Source organism: Pseudophryne corroboree, chromosome 5 (genome assembly GCF_028390025.1).
Source record: "Pseudophryne corroboree isolate aPseCor3 chromosome 5, aPseCor3.hap2, whole genome shotgun sequence".
In the NCBI taxonomy this organism is placed as follows: domain Eukaryota; kingdom Metazoa; phylum Chordata; class Amphibia; order Anura; family Myobatrachidae; genus Pseudophryne; species Pseudophryne corroboree.
Window position 1 is genome coordinate 287,335,069 of NC_086448.1, and position 13,564 is coordinate 287,348,632.

Below are 13,564 nucleotides of genomic sequence, written 5' to 3' on the forward strand. Positions count from 1 at the left end.
TAGATTTGTTCGGGTTTTCTCTTTCCCGGCTGGTATACTTTGTAATTAACCTCATTCACTTTTTCCCTAATCTCAAGTGGACCCTGCCATTTAGCTAGGAATTTGCTTTCCACAGTGGGTACCAAAACAAGAACTCTATCTCCAGGAGCAAATTCCCGTATCTTGACACTCCGGTTATATACCCTTTGTTGAGCACTTTGGGCCTGTTCCATGTGCTCTCTGACAATAGGTACCACGGCTGCAATCCTATCCTGCATTTGTGTTACATGTTCAATAACGCTTCTATAAGGAGTGGGCTGTCCTTCCCATGTCTCTTTGGCAATGTCCAACAGCCCTCTGGGGTGTCTACCAGACAACAAATCAAATGGAGAAAACCCCGTAGAGGACTGAGGAACTTCTCTGATGGCCATTAACAAGTAGGGCAACAAACAATCCCAGTTTTTCCCATCTCTCTCAACAACCTTTTTTAACATACTTTTTAATGTTTTATTAAACCTTTCCACCAACCCGTCAGTTTGGGGATGGTAGATGGACGTCCTGAGGGGAGTGACCTTAAATAATTTGCACAATTCTTTCATGATCCTTGACATAAATGGAGTACCTTGGTCTGTCAAAATTTCTTTTGGTATTTCCACTCTACTAAAAACCTGCACCAGCTCCGAGGCTATCGCCTTGGTTGTGATAGTGCGTAAAGGGACAGCCTCAGGATATCGAGTGGCATAGTCCATAATTACCAGGATATACTGATGGCCCCGAGCAGACTTTAACAAGGGCCCCACGAGATCCATGGCTATTCTGTCAAATGGGACCTCTATAATAGGCATGGGAACTAGTGGGCTCCTGAAATGGGGTCTAGGGGCATGATACTGGCATTCAGGACAGGAAGAACAATATTCAGACACTTCTTTATAAACCCCTGGCCAAAAGAACCTTTGTAAAACTCTTTCAGTGGTTTTCTCTGCCCCTAAATGTCCTGCGGTAACGTGACTATGAGCTAAATCTAGTACCGTTCACCGATAAGGCTGGGGAACTACCAGCTGTTCCACCACATCCTCACCCCTTTTGACAATGTGGTACAAGAGCTCATTACAGATGGCCATGTGGGGATACGTAACCCTGTCACCTGGTACCACAGGTTCCCCATTAACAACCTTAACATTCTCTCTAGCCTTTATTAAGGTAGGATCCTTTAACTGTTCAGACGCAAACAGATCCTTCTTTACCTCCAGGTCAGGCACGCTTTCAGTTCTAACTACTATGTCTCTGTTCCCAGCAAGAGGGTCCTCACTGTACTCCCCATCTGTCACTTCCCCAGCCAAATTAGCAAAAGGCAAAGGGTCAGAAAGTTCCGAAGACACACGTACATCCATAAAATCACCGGTATTATCAACTGGCTCTTTACTTCTCCCATCTGTTGATAACCGTGATTCCCACAGTTTCCAAAAATGAGGAAAATCCCTCCCTATTATGGTCTCATGCACCAAGGTGGGGACCAATCCTACTTTAACAATTGCTGACCCACAACAAATTTCTATATTCACTTCAGCAGTGACATAATGTTGGGTATCCCCATGTATGCAAGTTACCCCAATAGGTATTTGCTAGACCTTTAAGGGGTTCACTAACCCAGCTTTCACGAGGGTAACTAAACTTCCTGAATCTAGCAAGGCCTCTACCCGGTTACCCTCTAAGAACACATCACACATTTGTTTTTCCAGCACAGGTGAAAAGGTGAAGGTACCACAGTACAGGCTAACCTAGCAAAGAAAGACATTCTGCGACATTCAAAGGCAGCAACACATTGCATGGGTTCTTGCGTGACTGGGCAATTGGCAATAACATGACCTGGCATACCACACCTAAAACATTTAACCACACGATTATCAACCCGTTTGGGCAGCATAGACCGTTCTAGCCCCATTGGCCTTTCTCCAGGGCCAGTGTTTACAGTCTCTCCAGCCTTGCGTTCTCTTAACCGCCCAGCAACGTTTTCCCACGGAACAGTCTTACCAGTCTTTACTGAAGGGCGCTGTCGAGGATCTATGGGTTGTGGGTGGTCATCAGTAGTTCCTCTGCTGCCAAATACCTCTCTACCATGTCCACTAATTGGTCAGCAGTACCCGGGTTTCCATGGCTCACCCACTTGCGCAGGACCATGGGCAAAGATCTCAAGTAGCGGTCCATGATGACTCTTTCAACCATCTGGGGACCAGTTAATGTCTCTGGCTGTAACCATTTTTTTGTTAGCTGAATAAGGTCGTGCAACTGGGAGCGAGGAGACTTATCCATGGCGTACACCCAACGGTGCACCCGTTGTGCTCGTACTGACAGCGTGACTCCCAGGTGGGTCAGGATCTCAGTCTTGAGTTTATCATAGTCCCGAGCCTCAGCAGGGCTTAAATCAAAGTACGCTTTTTGGGGCTCACCTGACAGAAAAGGTGCCAGCAGACTGGCCCACTGTGCTTTCAGCCAGTTCTCACGCTCGGCAGTCCTTTCAAACGTGGTCAGGTAGGCCTCCACATCATCAGCCTCTGTCATTTTCTGCAGGAAGTGACAGCCCGTATAGAACTAGAGCTGGTCGGAGCACTGACGGCCATATCTCCAATCCGGGCTGCAAGGCTCTGCACCACTTCTGTTAAGGCCTCTCGCTGTAGTCTCCAATTTTCCTCCATTGCCACCTGCTGCTGTCTGTTTGCCTCCTGCTGAGCCGCTGTAGCTTGCAGCAAGGCTTTCAGCAGTTCCTCCATGTCGACAGACTTTTCAGGCGGCTTTGTAGCTGCTTTCACCCAGGACATATATCAAATCCTCAGGGCGAGTCTCTGTAACTTCACACTGGGCTGTATCTGCATAAACTACCATTTTCTGCAGGCCTCACAAAGCTGCTGCTTTCACTTATGCACAGAACGGCACGCTCGCATTCTCCACCAAGTTGTAACACTGTAAGGGTGCAAGGTGCCGTTTCCTGGGGTAAATGGCAGCACGCAGCAGCTGAGGAACCACACAAGTCCAGTTTCTGGTACAACTGGCCCCAGCCAGTTTTATTATACAGAAAATAAAACAAACACCAAAAGAAAATACCTTGCCTGTCCGGCACTAACTAAACACAAGATGTTCCTAACTATCGCTAAACAAAAACACAGAGTTCTCCAATAAACACTGTATAGCTCACTGGTATCAGGAAGCGTGTTTCTCTCACAGAGATCCTGCAGTCTTCCCAGGCAGTCTGCACACATTAATCAGGCTAGAAGCCCTATAAGACTCTTGCACAGCTGAAAGCCCTGATTAGCCCTCTGTGAGGCCAAAGATCCGAACTGGGCCCAATGTCTGGAACTCGCCCTATCTCTCTCTTAGGGCCCTTATCCAGCTTTTCCAGCAAACTGAAAAGGTTCTAACAAAACAAAAGCATTTTCCTAGAAGTTTTCATTTTCTAAAACATGTAAGACAAGAACCTGGGAAGCCATACCTGCCCTCAAACACTATCCCAGTGTTCTTGTCACATAATAAATATATATATATATATATATATATATAAATAAAGACTTCGGGTTTGTTTTATTAGATAGAGCATGTCCCAGTGTAGTGCCTTTTGGGGTTGTGGTTTTTCAGAAAGTCACAGTTTTTTTTAATTAAGAGAAATATGCCCCATTATAGAGATAGGGCATTTCAATTTGTTGCGCCTGCGCAGTGGCCGCCTGCAGGGGGTGTACTAGAGTGCCTTCACTTGAGAGCCGCAATATGGCCGCCTTCTCCCCGGTTATTCTGTAAATAGGAAAATAACCTCACAGGTTCACATAGGGCAGAGGTGCCACTACTAGTGCAGGGCTGTAACATACAGTACTAAGGAAAAGCCATATACTAAAGCGGCACGGTGACCTCACCCCTCTCAGAGACACCAGGGTGCAGCACACTGTACGGGGTACACTTGGTACACACACCTGTTAGCTCAGGGCAGCGCTATAGGATCCTCCTGTAATGCTGTGCTGGCGGCGTGTAGTGATCAGGGCACTGGGAGACTGGCTGGCTGGTCTCCGTCTCTGCTGCTGCTGCCTATAGAACTTCCACCTCTGTTATATAGCAGGGCTGCTCTCCTGTATGTTCTCTTCCTCTCCTATCTCACACTGGAACTGTCGGCCCAGAGAACGAGAGGGCAGCGGCTGATATCAGAGAGGGTGCTGCAATCTGTGTGGGCAGTGCCCCTCACAGCAAGGTGTCCTTATGCTGTGCGCTGTGTAATCACCGTGATCCATAGAGACTCTCACCCTGGTATGCTCTCTATATATTATTTATTTTTTTACACTGCCGCGTGCTCGAGGGAAGGGAGCAGGCACCTCCCCCCCACCCCCACTACTCCTCCGCCAGCATCACTGCCGAGCCAGTCAGTGTTCCGGCGGCAATGAGCAGTATGCAGCCACGAGCAACAACAGTCAGGAAGCTGTTACTCCCGGAAGCAGTAGCGCCAAGCCGCAATTCGGCCAGCGGCACTATAATCCGGGAGACAGTGGCAGCACAGGGAAGAAGTACCCCCTCCAATCGCAGCACCAACCAGGAGACTGAGGCAGCAACCCGCCCCCAGCAGCAGCACCACCCTGATCATAGGTAAGATGCATTTTGGTGTCACAAGATGGTGGCCGGAGTAGTGGCTGGCTGTGGTCACACCCCGGGGAAAAGTGATAGTGATTTCAGTGTTCCCTCGTGCGGGGATTGGATGTGTAGATGTATGGAGGCTATGTATGTATAGAATAGATGTTAGCGGAAGTGGTTGGATGTATGAGAGCATTAGTGTGCAGATGTATGAGAGCGGAAGTGTGCGGATGTATGAGAGCGGAAGTGTGTGGATGTATCAGAGTGGAAGTGTGCCGATGTAGGAATGCGTCAGTGTGCGGCTGTATGAGTGAGGTGGTGTGTGGATGTATGAGAGCGGCGGTGTGTGGATGTATGAGAGCGGCAGTGTGTGGATGTATGAGAGCGGCAGTGTGTGGATGTATGAGAGCGGCAGTGTGTGGATGTATGAGAGCGGCAGCGTACGGATGTATGAGAGCGCCAGTGTACGGATGTATGAGAGCAGCAGTGTATGGATGTATGAGAGCGGCAGTGTACGGATGTATGAGGGCGGTAGTGTACGGATGTATGAGATTGGCAGTGTACGGATGTATGAGATTGGCAGTGTATGGATGTATGAGGGCGGCAGTGTATGGATGTATGAGGGCGGCAGTGTACGGATGTATGAGAGCAGCAGTGTACGGATGTATGAGGGCGGCAGTATACGGATGTATGAGATTGGCAGTGTACGGATGTATGTGGGCGGCAGTGTACGGATGTATGAGATTGGCAGTGTACGGATGTATGAGAGCGGCAGTGTACTGAGGGCGACAGTGTACGGATGTATGAGGGCGGCAGTGTACAGATGTATGAGAGCGGCAGTGTACGGATGTATGAGAGCGGCAGTGTACGGATGTATGAGAGCGGCAGTGCACGGATGTATGAGGGCGGCAGTGTACGGATGTATGAGATTGGCAGTGTACGGATGTATGAGGGCGGCAGTGTACGGATGTATGAGGGCGGCAGTGTACGGATGTATGAGGGCGGCAGTGTACGGATGTATGAGAGCGGCAGTGTACAGTTGTATGAGCGGCAGTGTACGGATGTATGAGGGCGGCAGTGTACGGATGAATGAGAGCGGTAGTGTACGGATGTATGAGAGCGGCAGTGTACGGTTGTATGAGAGCGGCAGTGTACGGATGTATGAGAGCGGCAGTGTACGGCTGTATGAGAGCGGCAGTGTACAGATGTATGAGAGCGGCAGTGTACAGTTGTATGAGAGCGGCAGTGTACGGATGTATGAGAGCGGCGTCATAGGGAGGGATGTCGGAATGCTGTTATAGGATTCCTAATACAAAATGGAATCCGTATAGTGGGCGGGGCTGGCACCATGGCACCACGTTGGGCTTGATGGGCAGGTAGTGTGGCAAGCACACCCAAATTGGCGTCTGACGTCGCTCGCAGTCCACACTGTTGTGAGGAGTCCGAGTTAATTTTGACTGTGTAGTACACTCACAGAGGACCTACCGCCCGTCCCCTCCTGGCATCTGAGCAGCAGGTCAGGCTCTTATTTTCTTTTTAAGCAGGAGAGACCGAGTGAACTGTGAGCAGGGGGGCAGAGCTACACGGGACCCAGAGGGGCTGCTGTGCTGTCAGAGAGAGAGAGGAAGAGAGATGAAGCTGCTGCATATCCCCAGCTGATTGTGAGGTAAGCGTGTGTATGTACAGTGTATGTGTTCAGTGTTTGTATGTGTTCTAGAGTTCGTGTGTATAGTCTTCACACTAGGCTGTTTTAGGACATAATGACTCCTAACCCTTTAGCTGTGCCCTTCGAAAACAGCATGTCGCCCCCATGTCTCCCTCTCTCGCTGGCCCTGGTCTCCCTGTGTCTGTCTCTTTCCCATGTCTCACACTCTCTGTCTCTCTCGCTGCCACTGGTCAGTCTGTCTCTCTTGCTGCCCCTGGTCTGCCTGTCTCTCTCGCTCTCTCACTGCCCCTGGTCTGTCTCTATCTCTCGCTGCCCCTGGTCTGTCTCTTTCTCTCGCTCGCTCTCTCACTGCCCTCTGGACTGTCTCTCGCTGCCTCTGGTCTATCTCTCGCTGCCCTTGTCCAGCGGCTGAACTAGCGCCAATGCAAGTGGTGCATTGCACCGAGGCCCAGTATGACGGAGGTGTCCACAACAGGCAGCAGTATAATGAGTCAGACAGACTTATTACACGCTGCCCACCGCTGCGCCGGATGCCCTAGATGGAGGAAGCCTAGATGCGGTCCCCGGCGGCAGCAAGGGAGAAGGGTGATCACATCACCCTTCAACCCGGCACCGCACTGCTGTTGCTGTCAGTTCCTGCTGATGGCCCACACTGCATGTTGGGAGAAGGAGGAGGGAGTCAGGAGACTGAGTAGCTGCCATGAAGAGCCTTCCAGGAGCAAGAGAGCCAGCCAGGAGGGGTAAAGTATGTAAGTACCAGAGTGTGTGTGTTTAGCTGTATGCGGATTTTGCTGTGTGTGTGTGTGTGTACAATTGTTTTGCTGTGTGTGCTTAGCTGTTTGTGTGTTTTGTCATACGTGTGTATGTGTGTTTTGCTATGTGTGTGTATTTTACTATGTGTGTGTATATACAGGGCCAACCCGACCGTTACATCATGGAGAGTACCATATGTGGAGGGTGCTGCCACTGCCTTCTCATCCCAGCTGTCAACTCCTGAGGTGTGTTCGCACCCCTGCTGCACTTCCCCCAGAGAGAGCCCGGACCACAGGGTGAGATGAGTGGGGAGCCAGGGAGGGAAAGCACTGGGACAGGGTCGCACACTGCGGCCGCCACATTTCTTCAAGCACACTTTCTCTCTGTCACCTCTGCCTCAGTCATTCACTCTCTACCTGTCACCCCTGCCTGTAACCCACTATCTACCTGTCATCCCTGTCCCTGTCACCCCTGCCTCAGTCACCCACTATCTCTCTGTCATCCCTGCCTCAGTCACCCACTCTCAACCTGTCACCCCTGCCTCAGTCACCCACTATGTCCCTGTCACCCACTATGTCCCTGTCACCCCTGCCTCAGTCAGCCACTATCTCTCTGTAATCTCTGCCTCACCCACTCTCAACCTGTCAACCCTGCTTCAGTCACCCACTATCTCCCTGTCACCCCTGCTTCAGTCACCCACTCTCAACCTGCCACACCTGCCTCTGTCACCATCTCTACCTGTCACCCCTGCCACAGTCATCCACTCTCTACCTGTCACCCCCTCGGTCACCTACTATGTCCCTGTCACGAAATTACAATAATGTATGCATACATGTGTACACAGGGAGCGCTAAATATTCATAATTATCTAATTTATTTAGACAATAAAAAATAGAATGACAATGCACAATTTAATAATAATAAGATATATCAATTAAAAAATTAAAAACCATATCAAATGGACATCTCTCGTGGAAATAAACAACTCAGTTGCTGGTGTTAAAGGGTCCAGATTAGGCTATTTAGCCAATAAGTACTGAGCAAGTCCAGAATCCTAGTGTATCATTAATGTCACCAGCAAGTAGCTTTTAACTGTTAAAAGATGTACTGTAGCAGTCCAATGCCACTTAAATTTAAGCTCACCGCTGTTGGAAGTGTTTCCAAACTCCCATCTATTGCTGTTCAGCGGTGTCCCCGTCTCCCCTGCAGGCTTACCAGTGTGCGCTGATGAACCGTGGCCGCACAGCCGGACGTCTCCGGCAGTGATGTGGAGTCTGATTTGCAGACTGGGGGAGAGAGCTGGATGCAGGCAGCACGGAGCAAAGTGGTGACGGATAGATATAAGTTGATTTCCACAGAGAAATTGTAGGTTCCTTGACGCGTTTCTCCACTATAGGTAGAGTAGCGGTTTCATCTGATGTCACCGCTGCCTCAGTCACCCACTATCTCCCTGTCACCCCTGCCTCAGTCACCCACTATCTCTCTGTCACCCCTGCCTCAGTCACCCACTATCTCCCTGTCACCCCTGCCTCAGTCACTCACTATCTCCCTGTCACCCCTCTCTGTCACTCACTATCTCCCTGTCACACCTACTTCAGTCACCCACTAACAGTTTTTTTGTGTGGAGCGTACTGTCATTTTCAATATGGGAGAGGGGCCCAATGCATATTGTTGCTCCTGGGCCCACCATTCTCTAGTTCCGTCACTGCCTTTGTCTGTCTTTCTCTTTCGCTGCCCCTGGTCTCTCTGTCTATCTCTCTCACTGCCCCTAGTCTCTCTGTAATTTTCTCGCTGCCCCTGGTCTGTCATTCTCTCGCTGTCCCTTGTGTGGTTCTCACACTTGCTGCCCCTAGTCTGTCTTTCTCTCTCACTGCTGCTGGTCTGTCATTCTCTCTCTCTCTCTCTCTCTCTCTCTCTCTCTCTCTCTCTGCCCCTGGTCTGTCTTTCCCTAACTGACCCTTGTCTGTCTCTCTCTCGCTGCCCCTGATCTGTATCTTTCTCTTTCTCCCTCTCTCTCTGCCCCTGGTCTGTCTCTCTCTCTCACTGCTCCTGGTTTGTATCTGTCTCCCTCTCTGTCTCTACCCCTGGTCTGTCTCTTGCTGCCCTTGGTCTCTGTCTCTCTCTCACACTGTCCATAGTCTGTCTCTCTCTCTCTCTCGCTGTCGATGGTCTGGCTTTCTCACTGTCCATGGTCTGTCTCTCTCTCGCTGTCCATGGTCTGTCTCTCTCTCTCGCTGTCCATGGTCTGTCTCTCACATGCTGTCCATGCTCTGTCCCTCTCTCTCGCTGTCCATGGTCTTTATCTGTCTCTCTCGCTGTGCCTGGTCTCTCTCTGACACTCTCTCGCTGCCCCGGTCTCTCTCTCGTTGTTTCTGGTCCCTCTCTGTCACTCTCTCGCTGCCGTGGTCTGTCTGTCACTCTCTCTCTTTAATGGTTCCTGGTCTCTCTCTGTTTCCCCCTTTCTCTCTCCCCTATGTCTCCCTGTCTCTCTCTCTCTCTGCCCCTGGCCTCCGTCTGTCTGTCTCTCTCTGGCTCCACCTCTCTCCCCCATGTCTCACGGTCTCTCTGTCCCTGCTTTCTGTCTCCTCCTCTCTCTCTTCCCCGATTCCCAGTCCCTCTCTGGCCCTAGTCTGTCTGTCTCACTCTGTCTCTGCCCCTGATCTGTCTCTGTCTCCTCCACCTCTCTCTCTCCCATGTCTTCCAGTCTCTGTCTGACCCATGTCTCCCTCTCTTTCTGCCGCTGTTCTCTCACTGTCTCTGCCCCTGATCTCTCTATAGCTCCCCTCTCTCTCTCCCCCATGTCTCCCTCTCTCTGTCTGGCCCTGGACTCTGTCTTCCTCTTTCCTATGTGTCCCTCTCACTGCCCCTGGTGTCTCTCTCTCTCTCTCTCTCTCTCTCTCTCTCATGTATCCATCTCTCACTGCCCCTGGTCTCTGTCTCTCTATCTCACTGTCCCTGGTCTCTCTCTGTCTCTCTCTTTCTGTAACAGCCCCTGGTCTCTCACTGTTTATCCCTCTCTCTCTCTACCCCCGTCTCTCTCTGGCTCTGGTCTCTCTCTTTCTGCCCCTGGCCTTCATCTGTCTCTCTGCCCCTGGTCTCTCTCTGTCTCCCCCTCTCTCCCCCATGTCTCCCCATCTCTCTCTTCCCTAATGTCTCCCAGTCTTTCTCGGGCCCTGGTCTCTCTCTGTCTGTCTCCCTCTCTCTCTCTCTCTACCCATGGTTTCTGTCTCCCTCTCTCTGCCCCGGTCTGTCCCTGTCTCCTCCACCTCTCTCTCTCCCATGTCTTCCAGTCTCTCTCTCTCTGACCCTGGTCTCTCTCTGTCTCTGACCCTGGTCTCTCTCTGTCCCCCCCCCCTCTCTCTCACCCATGTCTCCTCTCTCTAGCCTTGGTCTTTGTCTCACTCTCTCCCATGTGTCCCTCTCACTGTCCCTGGTTTCTCTCTCTGCTCCTGATCCTTTCTCTCTCATGTCTTTATCTCTCTCTCTCTCTCTCTCTCTCTCTCTCTCTCATGTCTCCATCTCTCTCTGCCCCTGTTTTTCTCTCTCTCTTTCCAATGTAACCCTCTCTCTCTGCCCCACGTGTCTCTTTCAGTTACGAAAACAGTGATAATGCCCCTCCCCAGTTGACCATGCCCCTTTTTCGGAAGTGCGTGATTTTTTTTTTTTTTTTTTTTGGGGGGGGGGATTCTTCAACTTGCCCTGGGCACCAAAGACCCTAGTTACGCTTCTGCTAGCCATACCCACTCTGGTGGAGACCTGAGTTAGGGGGCTCCTTAAAAATTTTGCTATGGGGCCCACAAAGTCTAGTAATGCCCCTGTCTTGGCGTATTATAAGGGCACGGTCGTGCCCTTATATAAAGGCTGAATTGAACAAATGGAATTCTCCCATAGGAAACTCCTGAGATGGGGACATGGTGTTTGAGGGGCTACACCACAAAAGTGTTTGGACGTACTAAGCTGAAATTTGGCAGAGACGCATAGAATATTCACCTGGTGCTGCATGCCAAATTTCAGGGTAAAATAATTAAAATAAATAATTGGGAGTAATCTAAAGTTTAAACTGTCAGTTTTTTCTGCTACTTCCTGTTTGGCTAATGTGACAGTTTTCTAATGTAGCCTATGGGGGTATATTTGGGAAGGCATATCTCAGGATAGAGGACGAATTAAGACTTTGGGTTTGTTATGTTAGATAGAGCTTGTCCCAGTGTAGTGCATTTTGAGGTTAAGGTTTTTCAGAAAGTTACAGGTTTTTTTAAATTTAGTAAAATATGCCCCATTTTAAAGATAGGGCATTTCAATTTGTTGCTCATGCTCAGTAGCCACCTGCAGGGGGTGTACTCAGAGTAGCTTCAAATGGGTGTACAAATATGGCCGACTTTGAAGCAATATAATCTGACGGTTTCTGCCCGGCAACCCCTGGGGGGAATTCAACTCTACAACAAGCCCAGGTGACCTGGCCATTATATGTACAGCTACTGTATCTCACCCATCAGTGGATAGAGGAAAAAGGAAGGAAGCAATCACCTGAAACTGAGAAAAGAGCGTGAGTGGGAGCGAGAGTGTGAGTGAGGCAGGTGCTGGCATTTACCATCTGAGGGGTTTATTCACGAAGTAGTGATGAGTGGAGAAGTGAGCCTGTGGGGAAGTTGCCCATGACAACCAATCAACTGCTCCATACATTTGAATAGTATGCAAATAATAAATGTTACTTCAATGCTGATTGGTTGCTATGGGCAACTTCTCCATTGGCTCACTTCACCACTTTTATCACTGCTTCATGAATAGATCCCTGAGAGAAGAGTGTGAGATCGGTGGTGTAGGGCTGGAAGGTGCTGTAGTTGAGAGTGCTGTACGGACTGGTGTACATGCCCAGCACAGAGGTGACAGTGTTGGTGGAAGTGCTGCCCAGCTCTGACCCTGCAGGCCTCCCTGATCTGGCTGCGGCCGCTGCTGCCTGCTGCAGCCCGAACCCCCTGCCGGTCCCCTCCTTAGACTTCTACCTGGCCAGCACTGAGGTACTGGGGGTAGCACAGCTGCGGGAAGGGTATGTCTCTGCCTCTGGCTTTCTCTCCGGCAGGGGAAGGTGGCAGCGGCGGAGGAAGTGCTGCCCACCTCAGAAACTGCAGGCCTCCCCAATCCAGCTGCGGCCACGACTGATGTTGCCAGAACCCCCTGCTGGTCTCCTTTGTTGACTGCCGCATGGCCAGCGCTGAGGTACTGGGGGTAGCCCAGCTACGGGAAGAGTATGTCTCTGCCTTGGGCTCTCTCTCCGGCAGGGGAAGGAAGGGCTGATTCTCTGGCACAACAGGGAGGGCTGGGCTGCAGGAACACAGCACTGGAAGAAACAGGAGGCCGAACTCGTGACCAAAAAGTGAGCAGTGCAGTGATCAGCCCCCTGGTCTTTCCCTCTTTGGGTGCAGAGCTGTATTCTACAGAGAGAGCTGGGATGGGAAGAAGGGGAACGGCACCTGACACACACATACACGCGCAACACCTGACACACACACATATACACATGCAGCACCTGACACACACACATAGCATCAGACACAATAATATAAACATGCAGCACCTGACACACACATACACACGCAGCACTTGACACATACATATACACGCACAGCATCAGACACACTAATATACACATGCAGCAACTGACAAACACACATACACATGCAGCACCTGACTCACACAAACATATACACACAGAGCATCTAACACACACATATATACTTGCAGCACCTGACACTCACACACATGTACACGTGCAGCACCTGACACACACACATGTACACGCACAGCACCTGACGTACACACAAGTACACGCGCAGCACCTGAAGCACACACATGTACACGCGCAGCACCTGACGCACACTCATGTACATGCGCAGCACCTGATGCACACTCATGTACACGCGCAGCACCTGACGCACACTCATGTACACGCGCAGCACCTAACGCACACACATGTACACGCGCAGCACCTGACACACACATACGTATTCATGCACAACATCAGACACACACTTATACACACGCGGAGCACCTAATACTCACACACATATACACCCGCAACACCTGACACACACACACACGTGCGGCAGATGACACATACACACGCAGCATCAGACAAACTCATATAAACATGCAGCACCTGAAACACATATATATACGCAGCACCTGACACACACATACACACACTTACACAGGCAGCACCTGACACACACACATATACACGAGCGGTACCTGACACCACACACTCACACATACAAGCAATGCATTTCACGCCTACCTCCAGCATCAGTCACAGGCTGCTGCCGCCTACCCCCCTCCCTGCATCAGCTGCAAAGGCAGCAAAGTATTTTGACCAACGTCTAAACAATTCTGTTTGGTAAATAAAATAATTTTGCACAGAACAGTGATGTTATACGAACATTTTCATTAAACATTTAAAAAATCAAATGTTTATTCTTACAGTGAAATTTTACATTTCTGAATTAAAAAAATAAATAAAAAAAAAGCTATGAAATTCCATAGACAAAAAACCTTACAGTTTCTCATGTC